Consider the following 17,533-nt stretch of genomic DNA (forward strand, 5'->3'; position numbering starts at 1 on the left):
ATCGAGTCTTGTTTATAGACAGTCCATGGACCAAGAATGAACAACAATTAATAGAGATCGTATTGACTTTTGTCTATAGGTAGTCTATAGAGGGGAACCAGACAAAAAGAAACAAACAGCTTATCAACTTTTGTCTATCGGCAATCTATAAACGAGGCGTAGACAAAAATAATCAACATGTTATCGACTCTCGTCTATAGACAGTCTATAGATGAATAATCAGCAAGAATGGAGTCTGTATCGACTTTTGTCTAGAGGTAGTGAAGTAGACAAAAATAAGCAAACAGCTTATAGACTTCCTTCTGTAGAAAATCTATAGACCGGGAGTAGACAAAAAGAAATAGAAAACTTATCGGCTCTCGTCTTTAGACAGTCTATAGACAAAGAATAAACAAAAATAAATAGAGTCTGTATCGACTTTCGTCTATAGGTAGTCTATAGAGGAGAAGTAGACAAAAAGAAACAAACACCTTATCGACTTTCGTGTATAGGTAGTCTATAGAGGAGAAGTAGACAAGAGGAAACAAGCACCTTATCGACATTTTCCACAGAGCGACTATAGAATGCGAGTAGAGAAAAGAAATAGAAACCTTATCCCCTTTTGTCAACAGACAGACTGTCTCTGTATCAACAAAATACCAAATCTATAGAAAGTCAAAGTCGTCTAGAAGAAGTCTATAGACTTTCTATACACCCTCTAAACTCCTTTTTGTAAGGGATACGCCACTTCGAGCGCTCAGTTACAATAGATCTCGCCATTTGAACCGTAGCGTCATTCTCCCTCTTGTCCCACATCGCCTGCGTCCACCCATGCCGATCGTCAGCACGCGCCGGTCCCAACATCGCGGTACGTGGGCCTCCGCCCCATCTCAAAGGCAGCTGCGCGACTACTCTTCTCGAAGAATTCACGGGGCCAAACACAAGCGCTTTCGGCTACGCTACGGTCCGCCGCTCTCCTTCCTTGGACGTTCCCGCAAGCTGTCCGCTTTCCGTTCGGGGGCAGCTCACTCATCACCGGTTCAGAACCTCTCCCACAGGCTCCACTAGGCGCAAATTCCACTCTCGCTGGCATGGTGATGACACAAGCACAACATTCGCGATGCCTTCTGCGACCACCACAACCCTGATGCCATTGGCATTCGAGATTTCACTGCAAGCAGCAGCAGGCGATCCTTCCGATGTTCTGTGCTCGCACCTTCCGCGGATGCACGGCTTATCGAAGTTTTGCAGGAGCGGCTCTGCCATCTGGGTTTCTTCAGCTCGAGAATCACTTTTACGTCAACAATGTGAGTGGCCAACACTTGCGTTATCTCTGCACAAGTCGCGAGCTGCCAGACGGCCTTCATTTGGAGCTCAGACATCTACAGGTCCGGGTATCTACGAGAGCTTATGGCAGGTCGTTGTTTCGCACTACAGCATCACTGCAGCGGCGCCTCCCTCTCAACGTATGCGCTGCCAGTGCTGCCTGCTACATCTCTCTCGGATTGCGTGAATTCGACGCTACCAACGACGACAGCATCTGCTTTCCGTATGGCCTATCTGACGAAAACTCTGGCAAATTACACAACAAACGAGCCGCCATCTCCAGACAAGGTTTTGCTGGTCGTCGCAGTACGCACAACCGTATACCCGCAGTTGAAATGGTGACGCAGCATTAATCTAGAACGACGCTACCAACGACGACAGCATCTGCTTTCCGTATGGCCTATCTGACGAAAACTCTGGCAAATTACACAACAAACGAGCCGCCATCTCCAGACAAGGTTTTGCTGGTCGTCGCAGTACGCACAACCGTATACCCGCAGTTGAAATGGTGACGCAGCATTAATCTAGAAGAGCGGCAATGCACACTGACACTCGCAGTTCTCCGCCACTGCCACCGTTGCACGCTGTTCGACGACACTGTCCTCAGCGTTATTCCCCTCAAGGATCTGAACTCTCGACCCGCGCCAAGAACCGGCCAGTACGTATCAACTCTACTCGCCTAGTTGCACCGCACTGAGTATGCAGATGTTGACAAGGTAAGACGACGTCCTCAACGCAAAAGTCAATGTACCCTGTTTCAAAGACTCAGCCACGACCACCATATAACCATTTGTGCCCTTCTCCGCGACACGGACTTTACTTGGACTTGTTAAGGGACGCTGCGAATTGCCACTTATGTATTAATAGTCTTGCAGTCTCTCTTCTTTCTATACGCGCGCCTTTTGCACATATTTCCGTCACGATTCGCACTATAGAAGGAGGGTCCTGTAGCGGCGCGACTATCGCCTCCAGAGCCGGTGAAGAAGACAGCGGCTCACGTCCATGTAGCGCGAGAGCAGAACACGCTGGCGCTCGACCTGAGCGGTCGCGGTATCGGCCGCTCCAGAGATCCTGCGGCACCATGGCTGGCCGGTCTAAATGAACAGTGGCCACGGCGGCTACCTCTTCCGGCCGCCTCACAGAATCTCAATAAGGCAATGAGGAATCAAGGCTGTGTCTAAGTATTTGGACATAATTCTCTAGCATAACTAAGTATTTGGACTATCTGCCACTTTTGCCACCCTATTCTCAAGGAATGTCCAATAGTTGTTTAAAGTGTCCCGTGGAGTCAACCATTTTCGCACGCGTCTGTACATGATTAAATGTCGGGTTAAAGTGACAGTACTTCGTAACGTCATTTTCAATGTCGCACAGCCTGTTCGTTGTCCCTCAGAAAAGACACAGTGGCCTTCAAGGACTGAAGAGCAAGGCATAAGCCGTGGCAGAGTGGAGCAACAGTTTGAAGGTGAACATGCGTGTTGCTTTGAGCATGAGGCAGTCATTCAAGGAGGTGGGATGCAGAGACTAACTGACCTATGTCGAATGTGTTGACGGTGAATATTTTCGTTTAACACCCGCCGCGCATTGTTACAGGGCCTATGGCGTTACCTTAATGAGCACGAGATAGTGATCGCGGCAAAATTCAAAAACTATCGTGACTCTCATGTTGTCTTACGGTGACTCTCATGTTGCTCGTGTATTCGTTTGTGACCGTTGAACTCAACAAATCAAAACATCATTTTGGCTTGTTGATCTTGTATCACGGAAGGCAGGGGGAAGGCAGCTGGGAAGGATCAGATAACAGCAGAATTGTTGAAGGATGGTGGGCAGATTGTTGTAGAGAAGCTGGCCACCCTGTATGCGCAATGCCTCATGATCTTGAGAGCGTACCGGAATCTCGGAAGAACGCTAACATAATCCTAATCCATAAGAAAGGGGACGACAAAAACTTGAAAAATTATAGACCGATCAGCTTATTGTCAGTTGCCTACAAAGTATTTACTAAGGTAATCGCAAATAGAATCAGGAACACCTTAGACTTCTGTCAAGCAAAGGACCAGGCAGGATTCCGTAAAGGCTACTCAACAATAGACCATATTTACACTATCAATCAGGTGATAGAGAAATGTGCCGAATATAACCAACCCTTATATATAGCTTTCATTGATTACGAGAAAGCGTTTGATTCTGTCGAAACCTCAGCAGTCATGGAGGCATTACGGAATCAGGGTGTAGACGAGCCGTATGTAAAAATACTGAAACATATCTATAGCGGCTCCACAGCCACCATAGTCTTCAACAAAGAAAGTAACGAAATCCCTATAAAGAAAGGCGTTAGGCAGGGAGATACGATCTCTCCAATGCTATTCACAGCGTGTTTACAGGAAGTATTCAGAGACCTCGATTGTGAAGAATTGGGGATAGGAATTAATGGAGAATACCTTAGCAACTTGCGATTCGCTGATGATATTGCCTTGCTTAGTAACTCAGGAGACCAATTGCAATGCATGCTCACTGACCTGGAGAGGCAAAGCATAAAGGGTGGGTCTGAAAATTAATCTGCAGAAAACTAAAGTATTGTTTAACAGTCTCGGAAGAGAACAGCAGTTTACGATAGGTAGCGAAGCACTGGAAGTGGTAAGGGAATACATCTACTTAGGACAGGTAGTGACTGCGGATCCGGATCACGAGACTGAAATAACCAGAAGAATAAGAATGGGCTGGGGTGCGTTTGGCAGGCATTCTCAGATCATGAACAGCAGGTTGCCATTATCCCTCAAGAGAAAAGTGTATAATAGCTGTGTCATACCAGCATTCACCTACGGGGCAGAAACCTGGAGGCTTACGAAAAGGGTTCTACTTAAATTGAGGACGACGCAACGAGCTATGGAAAGAATAATGATAGGTGTAACGTTAAGGGATAACAAAAGAGCAGATTGGATGAGGGAACAAACGCGAGTTAATGACATCTTAGTTGAAATCAAGAAAAAGAAATGGGCATGGGCAGTACATGTAATGAGGAGGGAAGATAACCGATGGTCATTAAGGGTTACGGACTGGATCCCAAGGGAAGGGAAGCGTAGCAGGGGGCGGCAGAAAGTTAGGTGGGCGGATGAGACTAAGAAGTTTGCAGGGACGACATGGTCACAATTAGTACATGACCGGGGTTGTTGGAGAAGTATAGGAGAGGCCTTTGTCCTGCAGTGGGCGTAACCAGGCTGACGATGATGATGATGATGATGATGATGATGATGATGATGATCTTGTATCTGTGTACAATATGTGAAATCCTTAAGACACTTTTCCGTAACATCATCTAAATTCACCAGTGACTTCTGTGGCCAAATTTTCGACAGACCTCGATTTTATCGTTAGATTAGATCCATAATTTTCACGAATGCCAAAAGAACAACACGAAGGTTGACAGCACCGTAGTTGAATTCGAGGCAATGTTGAAGTTAATGACTGTCGCAACGTCAAGCGTGAATTCAGACATTTTTCCTTAATCTCGATAACGAGTTCAGTAACCTGCCAAAATGTTTAACAAATATTACATACAAAGAAAATTTTCATTTAAACAAGCCCGATCTTTACAAACATTCATTGGTTGAACTATTTATTTCGCTGGTCTTGAGATACTTTTAAGGGTGAAATGTCGCTTATTGGGCATCGCCGAGCGCTACACGATAGCTGGTCAGAATTCATTTTGTCACACTGCTGCGCTACTATAGTAATTCTTGAGCTATACGTGACATTCACGTAGTATGTGCGAGAGTCGGGAAATTGCCACGCTGAAAGCTGGTAGAGGGTCTAGTGCTTTTATAAAGCTGCTAATCGTGAGTAAAGATATAAGAAAACTGATGCGTCCTTACGCGAGTGTCCCAGATATTTGAGGCTCTCTAGGCGTCCGAAACCGTCGCTAAAAAAAGAAAGAAAAGAAGAACTGTGCGATCGGTTGCTTCAATTGCCAGGATTATGCATCTTAACTAAAATAAATACATATTTATTTCATACTGCATCCCCTTCAGGCGTCAGTTGATTCGGTGTACTAAAATTTATTTTCACCATATTTCTTGGAACTTCTTACTCATGAAAAGCACTTTTGCGGAGCGAGTTAAGCATTTTTCACTCTCCTGTCAGTTTTGTCAAGATCGCAGATTGTGGACTCCAAGCGACAACTCACTACATGAAGGTCACATGTGAGAACATTAACTGTTTCCTGTCCAGCATGTTTGGGAAACACCTATCCAGCCACCTGTAAGATATTTTTGATGTAAAACATTGTAAAAAGATATGCTAACCTGCTAGGTGACGCTATACTGACACCGAGAAAAAGTAGCCTACAAATTACTTTCGAAGTCATTTCATTAGAAAAACACTGCACACATATTGTTTTAACTTTTCACTCTTCCTTCTCCTTTTATTCCCTTTACCTCTCTCCCCAGCACAGGGTAGCCAGCCAGTATTTTCACTGGTTAACCTCCCTGTCTTTCCTTCCCTTTTGTCTCTCTCTCTCTTGTAGCACATACCCAATTGGACAGGTTTTCAAATGTGTGTGACCCTTTTTAAATATTTACATAATTGATGTTGCTTTTAATGCACTCTTGACGTGCGCAATTGCGTACACAGCGCCTGAAGGAATTGTTTCTCCATGGTGTTCGGACGCTTTTACCGCGTGTTCTGCGCAATCCGCAATCTGCGCTCGGCTAAAAGTGATCGATAATGCTGGAATACGATAAGGACGTGCAGGGCTGCCGGCGGGTTGCGGTAAAAAAGCGAAAACCGCCGTACGCGGGTTATCAGAAAGGTTAGCAAGAGGGCAACAGGTCGCATTTAGTACCAAAGCCGCTCATTGATACGCTCCAATGAACTGCGTTCAAAGGATATGAGCGGAAAAATTGCAATGATATCCTTACACACAAGTGTAAGACACACACACACACACACACACACACACACACACACACACACACACTCAAAAATAATCATTGCGGACTTTCCGATCCCCACTGATATATATCATAACTGTGCAGGATCCATATACGTAGAGCTATTTATAATTTTAGCATCATGAAACCGCGCAAGGAGTGTGATAGCGTATTGTCCACACAAAGAATGAGATAAAAACGCAATAGCGAGCAAACGAGAGGGGTAAATAAATAAAGATCGCTTGATCCCCCGCGGCGCAGTCATACAATTTCGAAATAATATCACTAGAGAAAATTTTCATGGCTGCATGAACTTGCCCCACCGTAGAATATAAATATGCAGAATGTTTCTACCTGCTCTCCTCGCCACCATTCGACTTGGGGTGGAGACAACCACGCCATCGTCAGCACTACCTGTCCTTACCACTACTTATGAAGTACCATGTCAATGCGCGTTATGGACTCATCTCGTTATAACCAAACATCTTTTTTGCCCATAAAACGGGAACTGAAAACCTGTATTTATGCAATGTCATTCGTGGATCACACTGCTAGGTTTCAGAGTCCGCGTTTCCTTAATATAACGCCGAGTGTGAATTTAAAGTTGAGCTCTATGAGTAAATTGCACTTCTGTAATAGCAAAGTGACCGATCTTACCGTTAGAGGAGGCTGGGTACACCAGAAATAATGTAAGAACGGAATAGTGATGGCGTCACACCACCTCCCTCTGACGGCACACTGGCGAACCGGTGCAGCGGCTCGAAGAAAGGATGTTTAGCCTCGATCTTCTCCCGTAACGATTATCTTTTTTTACGCCAAATAAACACATATTAGTTTTTAAACAATACATAACTAGTGTAAACTGTTCTAATGTAGCTCTTTAGTGCTCATTTAAATCTATTTTATACAGGTGTCTCCTGTTGCCGAACGATATCGGTATCCTCCGTGGTGGGGCGAACTTTCATGCGCTTGGTATACCACTTATTGTGCGCGTCGAAACAATCCTATACAGACATGGTGGTTTCTATCACCAGAACAATATAGATATAAAAAATCATCAAAATCTTTCACAAGAAACCAACAGCATGTCATAAAATGGCAAATTTATGCATATCGTGCGTAATGTAGAGTCAACGCATGGCCTCTAATTAGAGGCGATACTCACGCTGCTTTCAGCTGCGATTTTGGCATAGTGGGAACTATGCCGTACTTTATTAGCCATACTTCCCCTAGTGTCATTGTTGTTAAACAACAACGAGCAATCTATTACCGGATATTGCAAAACGTTCGCGTCGGCTTTTCAAACCTACAGCGTAGAAGGGCAGTGGTCCCTCATAAGAATGGCCATGACCTTTATGTTCCCTGTACGTCTACTTTTTGTGCCCTGTGTGAACTTTATGTTCCGTTGTACTTAATATGAACTTCAGAACATACACTTCGTGAGCACCGCATCTTTACTCATCCTTTTGTATGACTCCAGGAAGCAAACAATCTTTCCTGTAGGATGTGTCCCCTGTGTTTATTGCAGGATGTTACTTGGGTGTATATTACCTGTGTGTGCACTCTTAATTACCTCGAGTGCCCATCCAGGTCGCATAGAGAGTGCACACAGTAATTACCTGTTGACACCTACTACAGTTAGATTTACTCCCCTTCTTCCAGCGTCCGATGCATCGAGAGCCAGACGCCATCAGCAGTGCACATGCATTAAAGCCTAACCTTCACTTACATTTTGAATGGACGCTAAGAGAAAAATAATTTGAGCAGTATTACTAAATTACGCTGCTATAAAACAACAAAAACAACTCTTACCGTGCGAGGAGGCTTACTGAGCCAGAAAAAAACGTAGAAATTGAATACAGATGGCGACGCTGCCTCGAAGTTCTCGCACCAAACAGTTTACCGTTCGGTCATGGATATAGACGGCTTCTGTTCGGGCCTATATAGTCAAACTATATAGTCATAGTTAAACGGCCATGAGCATTATGCCTCAATTTCCACGCTTCTGCCTTTTACAGGCGTTTGAGCCATACTCTTCCTACGCTAAGAAAAATTATAACCGTTGTTTGGTCCTGCTTCCATGCCCGGGACGGCTTGCTAACATTACCTGTGACTGTTCTTTTCATTGTTTTTTTTTGTGACTTCATTCTGGCGATGCGGAAGCTTATTCGGGCCCTGACAGACGAACTAAGGCTTTGCTCGATATGGATTCATTGCCCGATGATCCCTCCGAAAAGACGACAGTCATATTTACCCTCATTAAAGACCTTCATACGCGCTCGACTCATTCCGCTAAAGTGCAGAACTAGTTAGCAACTGATGTCAAAGATATAAGGACGAGCAAAAAGAAAATAGAAGCTTAGGTTACATCAATTCAGAAGAGGCTTGATGAGCTTGAAGCAAAGACTAAATCGACTGAGCACCTATAGAGCGTGCCGTTGATAACGTAGATGACTCAGTGAAGTCGGTTGACGCCCATCTTGGCCACTTCGAATCCCGTCTTGAGGAGCAAGAGGACCGTTCGCAGCTCAATAACTTAATTCTTCGAGGCACTCCAGATTCTCAAGAATCGTGGGAACAATCCGAATCCAAGATGAAGTCCATCTTAACAAGTGCGTTTGAAGCCCTGTCAGAGATCGCGATGAAGCGCCCACATCGCTTAGGATCGGTGCCAATACTGAAAGAGAAAAATATAAGCGTTAGCGAAGGCTTTTGCATAGTCGCACGTGAAGTGAGGCAAAAACGATTCCGGTTTGCTAAAGATCGACCTGCATCCGCCTGCCAAGTGAGTTACAAAATGTCAATCATAAGTAAGAAACAATATGTCTACGACCCGATAAGCTCAATGTGTCAAAGAAAATGAGTCGTCACGAACACACAGAGCTGCGTACAATACAGAGCACCTGTGAGCCTGTTACCGGGCAGTCGACGTCCACTGCTCGCTCTGTGAGAGAGGAACGCGACAGGGTCAGCAAACGCAACGTGTCGGATACGTCACTTCTTTTTATTAACATCCGCAGCAATATCAACAAGGGCGGTGCACTGGAATCGGCCATCGACCCATGCGGACCTGATATCATCGCGTTAACCGAAACATGGCGTCATACACAAATCTGAGACCAGTAATTATCCACGAACTCGTGCGTTTTCTCTATTCACCGCTGTGACCGCGACACACGCCAAGATGGTGGTGCACTGCTGGCGATAATTAAAAGGCTGCCTTCGGATCGGATTAAAATGGCATCCAGTTTCGAGATTGTGTGGGCATTCGTAAAACTAGCTTATCAAAAAAAAAATAATTTTGGGTGTCTTTTATGGCACCCCAAATTTCACAGCAACATTTGCGAGTGATTTGCACGATGCGATTCATAATGTGTGTTCTCCTCACACCCCTGTGCCAATTTTCTTCCTTGGTGATCTTAATATGCCGATTATTATGTAGAAAAATTATGTAGATCTGTAGATTATGTAGACATTACGCAGATCTTATTTTCGAAATAACATGCCTGCCAAGTATCAGTGATCACTGCTTCTTTAATATAAAGTTTGCCTCGAATGACTTAAACCGATTTAAAAAAATTAAATTATGGGGTTTTACGTGCCAAAACCACTTTCTGATTATGAGGCACGCCGTAGTGGAGTACTCCGGAAATTTCGACCACCTGGGGTTCTTTAACGTGCGCCTAAATCTAAGCACACGGGTGTTTTCGCATTTCGCCCCCATCGAAATGCGGCCGCCGTGGCCGGGATTCGATCCCGCGACCTCGTGCTCAGCAGCGCAACACCATAGCCACTGAGCAACCACGGCGGGTTCGATTAAAAAGATCAAGATATTAAGAAAGTGTAGCAAGGCTGACTTTCTTTCAATTAATAATGAACGCGCAGTGTTTCTCCGTGAATACTTGCGTGAATTTGACTGCCGCAATGTTCAGTTAACTGATGAATCTTTTTTAATCAACGTTACTGAGTTAAGAGATAAGCACATCCCTGCTGTCTGTATATTTGTGATCTTGCAACTACTTTTTTTTTGGAACCAATAAATCTGAATCTGAATCTGAATCTGTTTACATGATCACATCTAATCTAAAGAAAAAACATGCTATAATCGTCAGCTAAAGCGCTTGTCTAATAAAAAAAGCACCTGCCTAAATCAGCTAAACTAAGCCATAGCAATGCTCGTTGATCAGCCTACAAAAAGAGCGTTGATGAAAACGCGCAGGCCCTAAAAGATGTCAAAGATAACTTCCTAGGCAGTACAGTACCTTCCATGCTTAAAACTCATCCGAAACAATTTTGGCGCGCGGTTAATTCTAAAGACGATAATATAATAACGCTCAAGGGGTTAGTGATGATGCTATACTGGCCAAACAGTGCCCCGAAATACTAAATGAACTTTTCACAAAAAGTTTTCGTTGCCCAGCCATTCCACTCCGCCCCACGTACGACCATAGGACCATAATGAAATGTTTCCTCTCATTGTCAGTTATGACGGGGTCGCAAGTATAATAACTGCTTTACAAAATTATCTTGACAGCATTTTCACTTGGTGTGATCTCTGGCAAATGAAAATTAACACTTCTAAAACCAAAATTATAACTTTTACGACTGCTGCTAACCCCCCACGGAATACCCACGTGATTAACACATTGCCTATTGAACACGTTTCTTCGTTTAAGTACTTAGGCGTGCACCTATCTGGTGACCTAACATGGAATACCCACATTGACGTAATAACTTCTAAAGCATTCAAAACACTGGGATTTATCAGTCACTTGCATCAAGCTAACCCGAAGACAAAACTTATGGCATAAACCTCTATGATTCGCTGTAAATTAGAACATGCGTAATTCATTTGGAACCCACATCAAATATACTTAATTAGTAAACTAGAGTCTGTACAAAATAAGGCTGCCCGATTTATAACAAGAAATTACTTACGTCATTCCAGCATCACTAAACGTTCCATCACTAGAGAAAAGGAGACTTCTGGCATTATTATCTCACTGTCACAAACTTTATTATAATCAATGGCCATTTGCAGCCCCTTAGATACAGCCTGCACATTGCATACTCCAGCGCCTAAATCACCCTTTCAAGGTTGCAATGCAGCACGCACGTACAAACCTCTTAAATACCTCGCCACTAATGCGTGCCATCCGTCATTGGAATACTCTACCACATGATGTCGTGTCTATAATAAACCACGATATATTTGTACATATCCTGAATAGTTAGCTTAGCATCGATTAATATGTTTGAATCCTTATGTCTACAACCTACGCTATATTTTGTATAGTATTTTATAGCACTTATATTATTTTATAGTATAATTTGCGAGTGTAGTTTATTGTCTGTTTCATTGATGTTGCTGTTACTGAATGTTAACCTGTTTCACTGCAACCCCACTATGTTTACTGTGACCTCCCCCCCTCCCCCCTATGTAATGCCCGGAAGGGCCTCTAGGGTATGTGAATAAAAATACAGATCGCTAAAACCATGCTCTGCGCCGGGTAGTGATCAGATTAATGTGAAATTCTTTCAAACAGTTTAAAACAGGCCTTGAAGAAGACAAGTGCACTTGTCAAAACGCTGGCTCCTGCTTTCACCTTGTTCTCGTTTTGCTCATCGTCTTCAAAGCAGTTTGCTACACGTCAGTCATCTTAACTGAAAATTTTCAGCAATCACTGAACGATGGTGTTCTTTCATCCGAGTGGAAAAAATCGGGAAGGTAACTCCAATTCATAAATCACGCAATGGACATTCGATTCTCAAATCCAGACGAATTTCACTCACTAGTATATCTTGTAAGATACTAGACGATATCTCGGCTTCTCAGTTAGCTACTTCTTTGGAGACACATTCATTTTTATAGCGGAGCTGTATATGGCTAGCCGATATTTCCGTCCGTCTGTCTGTCGCCTGTACGCCGAAAACACTTCCTGCGCAACCCCATGCGCATGCGCGAAAGTAAAAGAGAGAAAGGGGCGCACAATTGGCTGCGCCAGTAGTGACGTCGTTGCTCTCAATCGCAGCTGAGCGCGCGCAGCAGTTTCTCTTCGGCTCCGAAATGGGTAGGCCGCGCGCCATACGTACTCCTGAGGAGCAGGCAGCTTTCAATCAGCTACGCCGGGAGCAGAACCGGGAACGAACTCGTCTACGCGGTGCCGGTGCTGCAGCCTAGGCACAAGTACAGACTCGGTCAGCCCAGCGTGAGCAGCAACTGAGCACCGAGGATTCGGCAGCGTATACCAAGTCCTCGTTTAATGAACCGTCGGGATTAAGCCAGTAATAAACACCTGGGCTGCGCGTGCCAGCTTAGCTGGTTAACCACCTGTATGGAGTGCTTGGGCGGTGCTTTTTGTATCATCACAGCATGCATTTCGCAAATCATACTCGTGTGAAACCCAATTAACACGTTTTATGCACATAATAAGCACCATTCTTGACAATAGGTCCTTGGCTGACTGTATTTTTCTTGACTTTTCTAAAGCCTTTGACAAAATGTGTCACAAATTGCTCATTTATGAATTATGACTACTTAAGCTTGATCCCTGCATTTTAACCTGGACTGAAAGCTTTCTTGCTAACCGCTCTCACTTTGTCTCAGCTAACGACACGAATTCCAAAGAATGCACAGTCCATTCTGGTGTACCGCAAGGCTCAGTGCTCGGTCCTCTTCTTTTTCACATCTATAATATACCATCTTGCGTTGCCTCTTGAGTTCATTTGTTGGCCGATTGTTGCGTAATTTTCCGAAAAATAAAGGTCCAAACGACGCCGCTCTTCTTCAATCTGACATTAACGCCACCTCTGGCTGGTGCACGCTAAATTGCCGCTCGACTGGCCGCTCGAGGCACTTTGCGTGTATTCGCGGGCTTCTTTCACGCTCGGAAAAATACTTTTATGTGGCACGCATTGAGCAACAGAAAGCCGTATCGGGAGTTTTTCATGTTGCTCTACAATTTTCTCATTAATACTTTTCATCTAATGATAATATTTGAGAAAATGGTTGATTAATTAAGACTAATTATCTAATTAGACAGAATGAAAAAAAGATAATTTGAATATGTCCAAGCGACTGCAAACAACATTACCTTCTGTGCGTTCTGTGCAGCTACGTGGCATTCGAATATTTTTAAACTCTGGCTAAAGTTAGTCGGGACACTCTGTATGCGCGGCTTGTACAACCAAGATAGTTCACTTGAAGAATTATTGACCGTGCTTTTTTTGCACTTGGAATACAGAATTGAAGAACGAACAAAGACCATAGAATACAATTCTAATGCAGGTACTGAGTCCTCGACAACATCAAATAACAAAGTAATTTCTTTATTGCATTTCTTTCCATACAAAAGCCACTCTATTTAATGAACATGTAGGTATACCGATGTACGTTTACTATAGAAAACACATTGTTAGGTCACTTCAGTCATCGCAGCACACATATATCTTCGTCAACTGTTCGTATTCTACATTCAAAAATAGCATGTGTCAGTCACTTCAAAGCACGTAATTGCATGGACGGGTTAGCAAAGACAAAACCAATACAATTTTCTGCACAGACACAATCATTTCATTTCTTTTCTCACCGCAATCATCCCATATTGTTAGGGAAGCAAGGATGGACCGTAAATAGAGGCCCACGTGCTGGCCCATTCACGCAAACGAGGTTACGTCGCAAAACACATGGTTTCAAAAATTTATTTATTTATTTATTTACTTATTTATTTATTTATTTATTCATTTATTTATTTATTTATTTAGTAGAAGTTAAAACTCCAAGAATCTTCCTAAAGCAGTGGTTTTAGGAGCAAAACGAAAATAGGTAAATGGTTGGGCACTGCCAATTGAAGTTCGTGGTGTCCGGGAAGGTGGCGATGGACGCAGCAAGGAGGTACCAGTACTGATGTGTTTTCGGAGTAAAAGAGTCATAGAATAAGTTGGTCCTGCAAGAGGGCATACAAACCTTTAGACTGCGTTAATAGCGAGGAGGAGGTCTACGTAGGTTAGTATAGCTTCTAGACAGTTATAGTTTAGCGTGTTTAGCGTAATATAGCGGGCTTAGCGGAATTGCAGTATCGAAATGCGCATGCAAAGAACGCTAAACGACCCATAGTGTTTAGCATACCCACGCTATTTCTCAGATTTAACTTTACCGTCTTTGTGTGGTTTACGCAGTAAACGCTAAATACGAACTGAATTGCTAACTGAATTTGTCGTTGCTTTTGTATAATTCACTTCGTTCATAGCAAATGACTGCGTAAGTAGATTTCGCTTAGCCTCAGGCCACTTAAACGACAAAGTATTATGGAGAACCTTGCGGAGTTCTGGAGATCGCTTCTCGTTTCGAACGTGGTGAGGCATAACGAGAGAGAGAGAGACAGACAGACGGACGGACGGACGGACAGATGGATGGATGGATGGATGGATGGATGGATGGATGGATGGATGGATGGATGGATGGATGGATGGATGGATGGATGGATGGATGGATGGATGGATGTTATTAGCATCCCCATTGGAACGGGGCGGTAGGTTGTGCCACCAAGCTCTTGTTCTTATTTTACCTAATGTACTACATATAAAAAAGAACACATACATAAAGAATTCCCAGCATCAAAATTTCTGAGCCACTATTGGCAGCTTTGTTTCTGCTCGCCTCTGTTTATGGTCTCAACATTTTTTCCAACAAACCTCCAATCGCATTTTACTGATATCTATTGCGGACATGTTTGCTTTGCCCCTGCTATCCCTGAACTCAAGGACTTCAAGGAGGCCAACGGAGGCTAAACCGACAACTGGGTAGAAATCTTCGCATTATAATAAAACATGTTCCAGCGTTTCTCTAGCTTTACCACATCAAGCACATGCTTCTTCGTCCTTGTTGTACCACTCTTTGTAATTACGCATTCTAAAGCATCACGATCTCGTTTCGAAATGTAAAGAGCTTTCCTCTGAGTTGTCATAAATTGTCTTTTTTTATTTCGAAAGAGATTATGATGATGTATGGTGATGACGAGTTATTGGCATCCCCTTTGAAACAGGGCGGTGACAAATAGTCACCTCCTGGTTGATTTAATCAGGTATGCCATATAAGACTTTCATTCTAGCATTTGCCTATACATCTCCGCAATATTCTTCCTCGTACCGCTACCTATGGCAGATACAGTTCTATCAATATCTTCCCTGCTTTTTTCCACCAATACTCTTTCTTTTCTCAACCCGCCGCGGTTGCTCAGTGGCCATGGTGTAAGGATGCTGAGCACGAGGTCGCGGGATCGAATCCCGGCCACGGCGGCCGCATTTCGATGGGGGCGAAATGCGAAAACACCCGTGTACTTAGATTTAGGTGAACGTTAAAGAACCCCAGGTGGTCAAAATTTCCGGAGTCCTCCACTACGGCGTGCCTCATAATCAGAAAGTGGTTTTGGCACGTAAAACCCCATAATTTATTTTTTTTTTCTTTTCTCGACTGCCGACCGGTTGATGCTTCCGCCCACTTCAAATCCAAGCGCTTCTGGAAGGTGTACGTCACCAACGGCTCTCACTGGGTGGATCCCTTCGCATTTTATTAGGACGTGCTGAATGGTCTGTGGATTTTCGCTGCAGCCTACACATGCTTCATCTTGTTGCAAATATTTGCTCCAGTCTGTGCATGTTGATATGTCTCCCGTTATGCTAAATCACTCCTTTCACAGCGCCGTCAGTTTTTCCGGCGACGTTTGGTCATCTTGCGTTGCGTTCTGCTGTTCAAGCATTATGTCCACACGCAATGAGCCATGTTTTTCGCGCAGCCTTACGACTGATGCTCATTTGCGAGAGTAACTTATGCTTGCACGCACCGATTCTTCGATGGTGAACGTCTTGCTGTGCCGCATGTAGTTTAGTCGCAACCGGCTTTTGACGTTGTCGGCAGCAGGGTTCCCGACTACTAAATCACGTGACGGAGTCTGTTGTCGCTTGTTTGCAATGGTCCTGATGCTTCTCGCAACATGAACGCCTGGTAGATGCTTTGGGCGAGAGATGACGTCCTGAAAGCGTATGTAAGGTATAAAGAGTTATTCTTTTATCGAAGCACCATTGAAATTATATAGCCCTATCAACTAGATTTATATAGACAAAGCACCGTGAAAACACAATATAAAAGAAAGAAAGATGGAAAGAAAGAAAGAAAGAAAGAAAGAAAGAAAGAAAGAAAGAAAGAAAGAAAGAAAGAAAGAAAGAAAGAAAGAAAGAAAGACGAACAAACGGCGCACGCTACCTAATGAGAGCCAATCATGCCCTTGTAGCCACATGCTAAGTACGCATTTACTGTGAGAGAGGCATTGTAAATATCTCGAACGTTAAGCCTTTCCAAAATTATACAGCCAACTTGGAGCAACAAGGTGAATCAAGAAAAAGTAATAATTATGACAAAGGTGCAGTTCCAGTTAGGTGGTGAACGCAGCAACACACCGGCATCAGTTGCCTCTTGTGCTCGTATAGAAGAGCAGCAGTGCTAATTATGTATACACTAATAACAGCAGGAACAGCGTGTTAGCAATGTTGCTAGTAAAGAGAGCAGAAAGAGCAACAGCCGAGAACACAATTTTGTGGGAGTTGAGAAAAAAGACAGAATGTTCTAACAAGTTAGAAATTTGCGCTACATAGAGTTGAGTTCCTGACCTCTTGCCCTGTCTCAACAGGTGTCCCTTTTGTAGAAAGAGAGAAAACAAAATACTTGGTAGAAATGCTTAGGCGACGTACCTAAATGTCTCGTAATGTTTTGAAGGGTCTGCAGGCGAGCTCGTTGGTATGCATCCATGGTAGAAAAACAGCGCTGAAAACATGGACAGAAGGAAGAACACATGACAACGCATGCCCTGTGCTCTTCCCTCTGTACGTATTTTCAGTGGTGTTTTTCCACCACCGCGATAAACTTATTCGAAGCAAATTTACGCTGGCAAAAGCAAGAAGCACAAATACACGGCACCCCTTCCTACTTTTTCACGCAAAGATATCTAGAGGCTTACCGCGCGGGCACCGTAAATAAACATGAAAGAATCTGTGCAGTCGACCGCAAAGGTTTTCGAAGCCATGCATTAAGTCGCGAAAGAAGTTAGAATTTGTTTCGACCTCACCGTTCAGTTTGAGGCTTCGGTTGACGACTTCTTTGAGTTTGAGACTTTAAAGGAAAAGTATCCACTGTGGTATTTGAATTCGAAGGCCGCTAAATTTAATGCGACATTTCTGAATCTCGTGCTCCGAAAAAAAAAAAAATTTCTTTTTTGCTGTTGCGCGCGCGGGGAGTCAAGTTGAAA

At 43.8% G+C, this 17,533-nt stretch overlaps 1 long non-coding RNA gene across 1 annotated transcript; it reads right to left on the bottom strand.

Annotated features, from left to right (window-relative positions):
* Nucleotides 1-13,523: 13,523 nt before the first annotated feature.
* LOC142575902 (uncharacterized) lies at nt 13,524-17,001 on the bottom strand. Its single transcript, XR_012826730.1, has 3 exons — nt 16,980-17,001; nt 16,076-16,264; nt 13,524-14,179 (listed from the first exon to the last, which is right to left on the bottom strand). It is a non-coding gene; the product is annotated as an uncharacterized LOC142575902 (long non-coding RNA).
* Between the last annotated feature and the right edge of the window lie 532 nt (nt 17,002-17,533).

Source organism: Dermacentor variabilis, chromosome 3 (assembly GCF_050947875.1).
Source record: "Dermacentor variabilis isolate Ectoservices chromosome 3, ASM5094787v1, whole genome shotgun sequence".
NCBI classification, from domain to species: domain Eukaryota; kingdom Metazoa; phylum Arthropoda; class Arachnida; order Ixodida; family Ixodidae; genus Dermacentor; species Dermacentor variabilis.